Source organism: Salmo salar, chromosome 01, assembly GCF_965601325.2.
Source record: "Salmo salar chromosome 01, fSalSal1, whole genome shotgun sequence".
In the NCBI taxonomy this organism is placed as follows: Eukaryota; Metazoa; Chordata; class Actinopteri; order Salmoniformes; family Salmonidae; genus Salmo; species Salmo salar.
Genome location: NC_138291.1, coordinates 81,867,640 through 81,879,556, shown reverse-complemented (window position 1 = coordinate 81,879,556; position 11,917 = coordinate 81,867,640). Strand labels below are relative to the sequence as shown.

General features: G+C 39.7%; 1 pseudogene; it reads right to left on the bottom strand.

Annotated features, from left to right (window-relative positions):
* Window positions 1–4,713: 4,713 nt before the first annotated feature.
* Window positions 4,714–6,944, bottom strand: LOC106611525 (KIF-binding protein-like; annotated as a pseudogene).
* Window positions 6,945–11,917: the final 4,973 nt, after the last annotated feature.

The window sequence follows — 11,917 nt, the reverse complement described above, 5'->3', positions numbered from 1 at the left end:
GGGTCATTGTCCTGTTGTAGGAGGAAATTGGCTCCAAATAAGCGACGTCCACAGGGTATGGCGTTGCAAAATGGAGTGATTGCCTTCCTTCTTCAATATTCCTTTTACCCTGTAAAATCTCCCACTTTACCACCACCAAAGCACCCCCAGACCATCACATTGCCTCCACCATGCTTGACAGATGGCGTCAAGAACTCCTCCAGCATCTTTTCATTTTTTTATGTCTCACGAATGTTCTTCTTTGTGATCTGAACACCTCAAACTTAGATTTGTCTGACCATGACACTTTTTTCCAAACTTCCTCTGTCCAGTGTCTGTGTTCTTTTGCCCATATTAATATTTTATTTTTATTGGCCAGTCTGAGAAATGGCTTTTTCTTTGCAACTCTACCTAGAAGGCCAGCATCCCGGAGTCGCCTCTTCACTGTTGACGTTGAGACTGATGTTTTGCGGGTACTATTTAATGACGCTGCCAGTTGAGGACTTGTGAGGCATCTGTTTCTCAAACTAAACACTCTAATGTACTTGTCCTCTTGCTCAGTTGTGCACCGGGGCCTCCCACTCCTCTTTCTATTCTGGTTAGGGCCAGTTTGCACTTTCTGTGAAGGGAGTAGTACACCGCGTTGTACGAGATCTTCAGTTTCTTGGCAATTTCTCGCATGGAATAGCCTTCATTTCTCAGAACAAGAATAGACTGATGAGTTTCAGAAGAAAGTTCTTTGTTTATGGCCATTTTGAGCCTGTAATCAAACCCAGATGCTCCAGATACTCAACTAGTCTAAAGAAGGCCAGTTTTATTGCTTCTTTAATCAGAACAACAGTTTTCAGCTGTGCTAACATAGTTGCAAAAGGGTTTTCTAATGATCAATTAGCCTTTAAAAATGATAAACTTGGATTAGCTAACACAACGTGCCATTGGACACCAGGAGTGATGGTTGCTGATAATGGGCCTCTGTACGCCTACGTATTCCATAAAAAATCTGCAGTTTCCAGCTACAATAGTCATTTACAACATTAACAATTTCTACACTGTATTTCTGATCAATTGTATGTTATTTTAATGGACAAAAAAATTGCTTTTCTTTCAAAAACAAGGACATTTCTAAGTGACACCAAACTTTTGAATGGTAGTGTATATTGTTGTAAGTGACTGTATGGATACTATATATTACAGATGTTATTGGTAACAAGTGAAATGTTGAAGTGTGGTTAGTCACCATCTTGGATGTGGTTTGAGTCGGAAAACAAATGACTGCTGGAATGTAAAACTGTGGAAAACACCAAACAACTTGGTGCATTACAAGCCATACTCAAAATACACAAGGGTGAGAATATTAGAATTAGATGCATCTGACAAGCAATCTAAGCACTTTACCTATTTTGGTCACCTTAAGTCATATAAAATCTTAGTACATTAATGAAAAATGCTGAATGTGCTCTATCTGAGTTTAATTAGGAAAATTAAGTTAACTAATTAAGTTTGCAGTTGCGCTGTTGAGTGAGTTTGGGGGGGTGAATGTAGCAGATGGGGATCTGTGAAACTCACTCCTCAGCCTGAAGTGTCTCCACTTGCGCTGCCAAATAGGTAGCGTTTCGGTTGCGCAACTGGGTAAGACGCTTTCAGGGGGGCAGTCACATGTGTTTGTGAGGCAGAGGTCCTGGTATGAGCCAAATCAGGAGGAAGCGGTACAGCTCGCTAAACAAGACAGTCCTTTACTCTCATGTGAAGTTTATGCAACACTCCTCCAAAAAGTTTAGTTAACTCAAAAAGGCTGTGGAACTACTTACTAAAAGATCTTGAGCTGGACCAGCTAGATTTTTTTACACTGTACTGTAAAGTATGATGATTGATCTCTTTCATGTTAATTGTTCTCTTGAAATTCTTATTTTGAAAGGGTCATGTGGATGTGTATGAACGCTTGTTTTCAGCTGTGAGAGGATACAGGATGTGGGTGTATCGGGCCATTTTACCTTTCCTCGGGAAATTACATTTCAATCTCTTTATTGAGACATCCAACGCCACTACTGCAACTCATAACTTTATAAAATCTCAATCTCAATTTCAGATTAGATTTGTTTTCTTGGTCCTGTGCAGTTGTAAATCAAACAAATACATGTGTTAAGACAAAGTTTTTAAATTTCAACTTATTTTAAAATAGTGAATCGTGCTAAGGTGCCAATATATTTGACTGCAACTGTTCTTATGGGTCTAAACATAAAGCTCTGCCAAACTGTCCTCTTCAGAAAAGATTGCACTGGAGACCAAATTCCATATATTTTTCTTTTACATGAGAATCCTCTAATTTCTTCTAAGCAGTCATCTGATAATCCAGACTCTCTCTCTCTCCTGAACTGTTTCAACTGTCTTTAGTCAAATGCATCTGTAGGTGCCATTATGCCTCATCCTCTCCTTGTGTTGAGTATGCTGTCTGGTCTTCCACCCCCTTATGTCTGCTCCATATTTATCTCAATCTTCCTGTTGCTACCTGCTGTCAGAATAAAGGTTACATTCATCCAGATGTGGGAATCTCCTCAATTTTCATTAGAGTTCCATTATTTACATTTACATTTAAGTCATTTAGCAGATGCTCTTATCCAGAGCGACTTACAAATTATACTTTACCCTTCAACCACATATCCCATGAAAACACATTTCTTGGGATATTTCAACTATTGGACTAACTTTACTAATACCACTATACATTTTATGACTGATAATCAAGTGTTTGTTTATGTTACTTGTACTCATGCTGTTTTTCAGATCAATCCTCATCTGGAATAAAAAGCAAGCTCAATGGATAATATCCATAACAAAAAAAATAGTTGTCCAGGACTAGGCTAAATCTGTGTCTGCAGGAAACCATCCCATTATGTTGAGCACTTACGCAAACAGAAGATTTTCTGGAGAAAGGTAGATATTTGAGACATTTTATTTTCTGCTTAGACAAGTTCCTAACTGTAAGGGGTGTTTAACTGGCGGCAGAGAAGTCCGACGTAGGAGAGAAATAACTGTTTCCAACGGCGCAGTTTATTACAACAACAACAAAAAACACCGGAAAACATAATAATAAAAATCAATGGGTAAACATAACCCGACGCACACCAGTACATGTAACCGATGTGAAATGGCTAGTTAGTTAGCGGTGGTGTGCGCTAATAGCGTTTCAATCGGGTGACGTCACTCGCTCTGAGACCTGAAGTAGTTGTTCCCCTTGCTCTGCAAGGGCCGCGGCTTCGTGGGTGTCAATTGTTGATGTGTGCAGAGGGTCCCTGGTTCAAGCCCAGGTTGGGGCGAGGAGAGGGACGGAAGCTATACTGTTACATACACACCAGTACAGACGTACACATTCACTTACAATAAACAATCTCCGACAAGGACATGAGGGGAAACAGAGGGTTAAATACACAACATGTAATTGATGGGATTGGAACCAGGTTTGAAGGAAGACAAGACAAAACCAATGGAAAATGAAAAAGGGATCAGTGATGGCTAGAAGGTCGGTGACGTCGACCGCCGAACACCGCCCGAACAAGGAGAGGGACCGACTTCAGTGGAAGTCGTGACACTAACGATACTACCATTAAAACTGCAGTGAATGAGGTCATCTAAATTATTTGCTGCCTGTCTGTCTCAAATATCAGTGGGAGTAAAATACCCTAGGTGAGCAAAAACAGAAGTGTTTGATGTGCAGTTTGATGACCTAGTAAATTAAATGTCTTAAACCAGTCATATTTCTAGAGCAGTGAGAAAGCATGTTTCAATTATAATATTGTTGTTTCTTTTAGTTTGTTATTGTGGACACCATGTTTGTTTAGTAAAATATATGAAATTCACATTTTTGACCCACAAAAATAATGATTCTCCACCTTGCCACCGAAATCAGCTTTTGCTTTAATAAAAATAAGTATTAGCTACTATTTTGGAATGTTTATAAAATAACAAGCATGCTCGTCAGCTGTCATTGCGGTCTGTAATCTCTCTTTAGCACACACAGAGAAAGGAAAATACTTCTTCATTGGGGTTTTGAAGACTGCACTGTCATTGTCAGGCTGAGGTTTCATCTTACAGCCAAGTCATACCAAGACGAGCTAAATGCTATCCACAGCTCTGTTTACGTGTCACTCTAGAGAATTCACATTCGGATGGTTTTGCATTCAAAGTATATTTAGAGCTGAAGTGGTAATACATCTTGGCACAGATACACATATATGCCTCTTAAAATTGTAATTAACTACTCACAGGACCTGAAAGTTACAATTATGTACATCTAAGTCTGTCTAAGCTGTTTTAGGGTCCATTTATCGATGGCAATCTTTTCTTATTTAAGAAATGTATTACACGTTTGTGTGAATGTTACAATAAAATGTTTCCTTTATGAAATAAATATTCATATACATCAAGCAACTTCCAACAATGAAAGCTTTTGAGAGGCAAGAAAAGGTTATTTGCACGTTATGTTTATTTATGGTTTCGGTAGTCAGTTGGAAATAGACAGATCCTTTTCAAAATAAATATCACATCAGTTAATTCATGTTTCCATTATATTGTTTTTAGCTACATATCTACAAACCATACAACATTATAGTTATTTTCAATCAGCCAGGAGAACAAATAAATTAGGGAATGAATGTGGCATCATGCATATAACTAATTATTTTCAGTGGTTAATTAGTCATCAGGAAATGCAGAACATCAAATGGGGGTTGAGGAGAATGACCTATTTAATATATGATAGGGGTGTTTAACCAGGCTTTGTAGTGTGGAGTTTAGGGCACATTCAGAATCAGTTAGAGGAGGCCAACTTTGCCTTGAGTCGGTTGATCTTGAGGGGCAGATGGCTGGCCATCTCTTCGCTCAGCTCCAGCTCTGTCTCGATGGCGATTTTGGCCTCTGAGTTGTCCTTGCAGTACTGGACCACAAAGTTGTAGCACTCCAGGGACCGGTTCAGGTTCTCCAGCTGAATGATTGTGCTGGTCGAGATGAGCCTGCTGTGGAGACAAGCCACACGGAACTTAGCCACAAGAACCGGCCTCAGTACCTCGTCCTCCAATTTATCCGGCCACTTGCCCTCTGGCGAGCGGACACAGTCGAGGAACATCTGGTAGAACTTGGTGGAGGAGGAGCAGAGGTGGTTAAACTTCTTGACCTTGTGCACGTCCAGGTCGTCCTGCTTGTTGGCCATGGACAGCTTCAGATCCATCATCTAGTAGTAGGTCCTCGGCCAGCTCAAACTGCAGCTGGCAGCAGATGAGGAGGTAGTACTGGGCGTTCAGGTCTTGCAGATGGGCTCCATCATGTCCACCCGCCGCTTGTGCATTTTGCAGCGCCGCTCCAGGTCCTCCTCAAAGAATGCCAGGGCCTTGAAGAGAGCGCTGTGGTCCTGCAGAATCTCAATGTGATCTGTGACATGGCCGTCCATCTCAAAGTACTCCTTAGCTTGGTTTACGTAGGCCTGGCCAACCAGAAAGATGGCGCGGGCCTCCTCAAAGTTGACGGGGAAGACACAACTCACCTTCTCCTCCAGGCCACAGATGGAGTCAAAGGTGTCAATGGAACCAAACAGAACAGCACTCTTCCTTCCTCTCTCCTTCTCCTCCTCCTCTTGTAGCTGCGTCACTCTCAGCTCTGCCTGTCGATCCACCTCTAGCTCTCCAATGTTGTCCTGTACAGAGAAGCAGGCATACAAATTAGATATTGTCTCACAATATAGGCTAATCAGCTACAAAATTACATATTGTTTGAAGATGTCTAAATTACCTCGAGAAGTTTCTTGGCATCTTGCAACAAATTAAGACAGTATTTTATCCAACACCTTGCAATTTCGTCTTTCTTCTGTCTAAGTTGGTCTCACTTCTCAGCCTCATCTTCACCTAAACACAAAGGTTTGAGATGTGTGTTAATGAGTACAGAATGATCGACAACATACAAACATTTCAGAATGAACATATACAGTCAAGGCTGAGTATATGACTTTAGAGTGAGAACTTACTCTCCTGGGCAGCGGCTTCTGAGGGGACCTCTCCAGCTAGGCCTGCTATGACAATGGCAGCAGATAGACAGTGCCTGCCCTCCATGTAGAGGGTCTGGCAGACAAAGTGGTGGGAAGAGAAAGATGTGTTAGATTAATCTATAAAAATATCATTTTAAAGAAATCAAGTCATTTACGCACTGCAAAGAAATGATAAGTAATTAATCTTGATGAAGAGATTACATACAGTTTATAATTTACCTTGGTGATGTAATATTGCGATAACGTGGCAGCGTTGATGGCCCATTCCAGAGGAATGAACTGGTTGAATTCCAGCTGTCTCTGAAGAGTGCTGTGGCAGTAGCCCCCAGCTTTCTCATACAGCTCCAAGTTCTTGTACATTTGTGCAGGATAGTACAGTGTGTGGGTGTAGGCCATTTGAAATCTGTTCGAAGAGAGTGAAAAGTTAAAGTTAAAAGAGCAACTTCACTTATTTCTGTCATTTATGAAAGACTCAACACAAGAATGACTTCCCTACCTCTTTATCCTCTCCTGTTGTGGTAATGCATCTTTCTCTGCCACAAAGAACTCAGTGAGGTCCATTGGGGGTTGCCCATCCTATGTTGTGAAATAAAACAATAGATTATCCAGTCTGAATTGTCATGGTCACATTTAAACAGATGCCATAGGATTCAGTCTGCCGGAACAGTAAACCATATAGAATGCACCACAGCTGGCCTTCCAGATGACAGATGATGAGGCCTGATGACAATGATGCTGCTGCTTGCTCTTCTCCCAGAAAGAAAATGATAATGTAGGCAAATTATGCATAGGCAGGCAAATTGCACATAGACAGTCTCATGCCTACCTCTTTCATGTAACAAATATACATTGTTTCTGCAGTTTCCAAAAATCCTTGGGTTCTCTCAATTTCATCCCTACCAGCCCACAGTATACCCAGTTGATAAAATATATATATATATGTCAGTCCACAACATTTAGGGTAGGGTCATATTCATTAGATTAGGGCACACGGTAGCCATGCGTTTTGCAACAGAAAACATGCATGAGCGTTAAGTCACAGAGTTTCTAAACCCAGAGGCGCAACATCGCAACACTTCCGGGAACGCTTGCGAAACAGACCAAACAGACCAGGCTGGGGTTTGAGAAGTCAACGAGAGCGGTCTTCTTCTTCGATGAGGTTTAACGGCGGTTGGCATCCAATATGTTGCATTCTCGCACCTCCTAGACTGGAGTACAACTCCCTTATAGTTTGCTTGAAAAATAAATAAACAAATATCCTACCACCATACCTTCAAGACTGTTGGAAAAGCAATGGAGTGTGCAAAGAATGCCAAGAGTGTGCAAGGCTTTCATCAAGGCAAACGGTGGCTACTTTGAAGAATGTCAAATCTAAAATATATTTTGAATTGTTAAATACTTTTTTGGTTACTACATGATTCCTTATGTGTTTTTTCATAGTTTTGGTAGCCAATAGTTTTGCAGAAAATAGTGAAAATAAAGAAACACCCTGGAATTAGTAGGTGTGTCCATACTTTTGACTGGTACTGTATATTTACCCCCAAAATATATGGGGGATTGGAAATGATGCAGACATACACTACTGTTCAAAAGTTTGGGGTCACTTAGAAATTTCCTTGTTTTTGAAAGAAAAGCATTTTATTTTTTTTGTCCATTAAAATAACATCAAATTGATCAGAAATACAGTGTAGACATTGTTAATATTGTAAATGACTATTGTAGCTGGAAACGGCAGATTTTTTATGGAATATCTACATAGGAGTACAGAGGCCCATTTTCAGCAACCATCACTCCTGTGTTCCAATGGCACATTGTGTTAGCTAATCCAAGTTTATCATTTTAAAAGGCTAATTGATCATTAGAAAACCCTCTTTCAATTATGTTAGCACAGATGAAAACTGTAGTTCTGATTAAAGAAGCAATAAAAACTGGCCTTCTTTAGACTAGTTGAGTATCTGGAGCATTAGCATTTGTGGGCCAGAATGGCCAGAAACAAAGAACTTTCTTCTGAAACTCATCAGTCTATTCTTGTTCTGAGAAATGAAGGGTATTCCATGCGAGAAACTGCCAAGAAACTGAAGATCTCGTACAACGCTGTGTACTACTCCCTTCACAGAAAGTGCAAACTGACTAACCAGAATAAAAAGAGGAGTGGGAGGCCCCGGTCCACAACTGAGCAAGAGGACAAGTACATTAGAGTGTTTAGTTTGAGAAACAGATGCCTCACAAATCCTCAACTGGCAGCGTCATTAAATACTACCCGCAAATCACCAGTCTCAACGTCAACAGTGAAGAGGCGACTCCGGGATGCTGGCCTTCTAGGCAGAGTTGCAAAGAAAAAGCAATTTCTCAGACTGGCCAATAAAAATAAAATATTAAGATGGGCAAAAGAACACAGACACTGGAACTTTGCCTAGAAGGCCAGCATCCCGGAATCGCCTCTTCACTGTTGACGTTGAGACTGCTGTTTTGCGGGTACTATTTAATGAAGCTGCCAGTTGAGGACTTGTGAGGTGTCTGTTTCTCAAACTAGACACTCTAATGCCATTGGAACACAGCAGTGATGGTTGCTGATAGTGATCCTCTCTACGCCTATGTAGATATTCCATAACAAATCTACAATAGTCATTTACAACATTAACAATGCCTACACTGTGTTTCTGATTAATTTGGTGTTATTTTAATGTACAAAAAAATAGCTTTTCTTTAAAAAAAAACAAGGACAATTCTAAGTGACCCCAAACTTTTGAACGGTAGTGTATACATTGATGGAAGCTACAATCTATCCGCAATATTAAAGCTGATCTACCCCCTGTTAAAATATGAATAATAAAACATTCAAAAAACAGTTTCTCCTTATCTTCATACTGTACTGTCTTTGGTTTAGTGTTGGAGAACTTCAGGTAGTCCCTCCCTGTTTCAGTCTGTTTGGTTTCGGTTGGTGCCTAAAGAATAGAACCTTGGTCACACTCAGTACATATAGATGCCACCCAAAACAAGTGGGAACTCGGAACTGGGAACTCGGAAATTTCCGACTTCAGTGCGTTCAAAACCAATGGAACTCGGGAAAAAAATGACCTCCGACTGGGAAAGATCGATTTGAACGGTCATTCAACTCGGAATTCCAACTCGGGAACTCGGGCCTTTTTCCATACCAGGGTTTCCCAAACTTGGTCCTGCCCCTACAGCTTAATTTTAAACACATCATCAAGCTTTGATTATTTCAATCAGCTGTGTAGTGCTTAGGGAAAAAAACAAAATGGGATTTTTCAGTTAGCTAATTGAATTCTATATTATCCGAGTTCCCAGATGTTTTGAACGCTGCAAGTGAGTGATGGAACTCCGAGTCGTGGTGAGGCAGACATGTTATGTTTTTGTTTGTTTTGTGCATGAAGAAGTATGGTAAGTAAATCATTCACCACGAAACAAGCGTTAGTGTAACGGATGTCGTCGGATTGAGACCAAAACGCAGCGGGTATATGTGTACTCATCTTCTTTTATTACGGAAAGAAGGAAAAACCTAAATAAACATGTACACCAAACAAACACAACGACAAACAAACAGTCCTGTAAGGCCATAAGCTATACATGGAACAATCTCCCACAAACACTAAACCAAACACATACCCATATATAGGACTTTCAATCAGAGGCAACGAGAAAACACCTGCCTCTAATTGAGAGTCCAACAATAAACAAAACATAGAAATACAAAAAACTACACAGAACATAGAAATACACTAACATAGAACAGTACCCAAAAACCCGAAAATAATAAATCAAACACCCTACTAAATAAACCACCACCCCGAACCACATAAAACAAATACCCTCTGCCACGTCCTGACCAAACTACAATAACAAATAACCCTTATACTGGTCAGGACGTGACAGTTAGATGCGACTTTGAAGAAATGTAAGAAGGAAAGAGATGATCTGATCCAGACAGTTTTCTTGTTATACTTGTAATATTATTTGGAAATATTTACTGTGTCGTAACGCATTGGCTATTTGGTTTATTTTAAAACATTTACTATTTACTGTGTCGATAACATAGCGTCCAATGCATTTTATTAGCCTAGTCTACAATAACTTTGTTCCGTTATTATATATTTAATTGATAAATTCAATTGTAAATTCAAATATACACATTTGGTGATACAGTGTTGATTTTATATTGAAAAAGGCCTATATCATTAGAGGCTACAGCAAAAAAAATCAACAATGTAGCCTACTATGCTATATTTTCACAGCACAGAACTTTCCTCAACCCCAAGGCATTGTATTATTTCACTATATTGATATTGACAATATACACACTTGGTGATACAGGGTTTATTTTATATTAGAATAGGCCTATAGGCTACAGCACAGAAAATGTACATTGAATGCCAAATATGCTACATTTTCACAGCACAGAACTTCCTCCAAACCGGTACCATTACAAGAAAACAATAGCATAGGGCAGGTTACCGAGGTAAAGACAGTTTCAGGTTGGATATTCAATGGATATTCACGCTTTCAAACCTCAATAGCTTTCAAACCACTTGAGCCACAGACTCCAAATAAGTGTCATGATGTTGGAAAAATTGCGCACAACATTGCACAGGTCTTATTTTCACGATTTGGACATTAATTCGCTTTCCAAAGCAAATAAATATGTGGAAATGTGAGCAGCATTTTGTATTTCTAGTGGAATTAGTTAGGGAGCATAACTAAAGTACAAACTTTTTTACATTCGAATATTAATAGCTCCTTGGTCATGTGACCTACTAACTTCAAACAAGGTTTAGAATGTCCACCCAGTGGGCCTACACATTGCACACCCTTTAGTTTGTCCATTTTCATCTCAGATGATTTTACATGAATGTTTTAAAATTTAAAATTTCAATAGCTCCTTGGTCATGTCTCTGGTCACCCCCAAAGCCAGTTCCTCCTTTGGCCATCTCTCCTTCCAGTTCTCTGCTGCCAATGACTGGAACGAACTACAAAAAATCTCTGAAACTGGAAACACTTATCTCTCTCACTAGCTTTAAGCACCAGCTGTCAGAACAGCTCACAGATCACTGCACCTGTACATAGCCCATCTATAATTTTGCCAATAGAACTACCTCTTCCCCTACTGTATTTATTTATTTATTTTGCTCCTTTGCACCCCATTATTTCTATTTCTACTTTGCACTTTCTTCCACTGCAAATCTACCATTCCTTGCTATATTGTATTTACTTTGCCACCATGGCCTTTTTTGCCTTTACCTCCCTTATCTCACCTCATTTGCTCACATTGTATATAGACTTATTTTTCTACTGTATTATTGACTGTATGTTTGTTTTACTCCATGTGTAACTCTGTGTTATTGTATGTGTCGAACTGCTTTGCTTTATCTTGGCCAGGTCGCAATTGTAAATGAGAACTTGTTCTCAACTTGCCTACCTGATTAAATAAAGGTGAAATAAAAAAAATAAAAAAATGTGACCTACTGACTTCAAACAAGGTTCAGAATGTCCACTCATTGGGCCTACACATTGCACACGCTTTAGTTTGTCCATTTTCATCTCACATGATTTTACATTTTTCTACATTTAAAATTTCAATAGCTCCTTGGTCATGTGACCTAATGACTTCAAACAAGGTTCAGAATGTCCACTGACTATGCCTTCATATCACACAGTCTGATGTTTGTCTACTTTCATCTACTGCTATTAGACTTAAATCTGTAAGCTTTGCAGGCCTTCATTTACATGGGTGTTCAACTTTTTTTTTAAAGTTATTAACAAATGTTTCAGCCTCGCAATAACTATCTTTCACATGGACACTGAAAAGATCCGCAAATGGCTGTATGTGGTATGGATCAAGGACAGGAGAGGTGTTCAAACAGAGGTGCTTAAAGGAAGGCGCACAGGTGG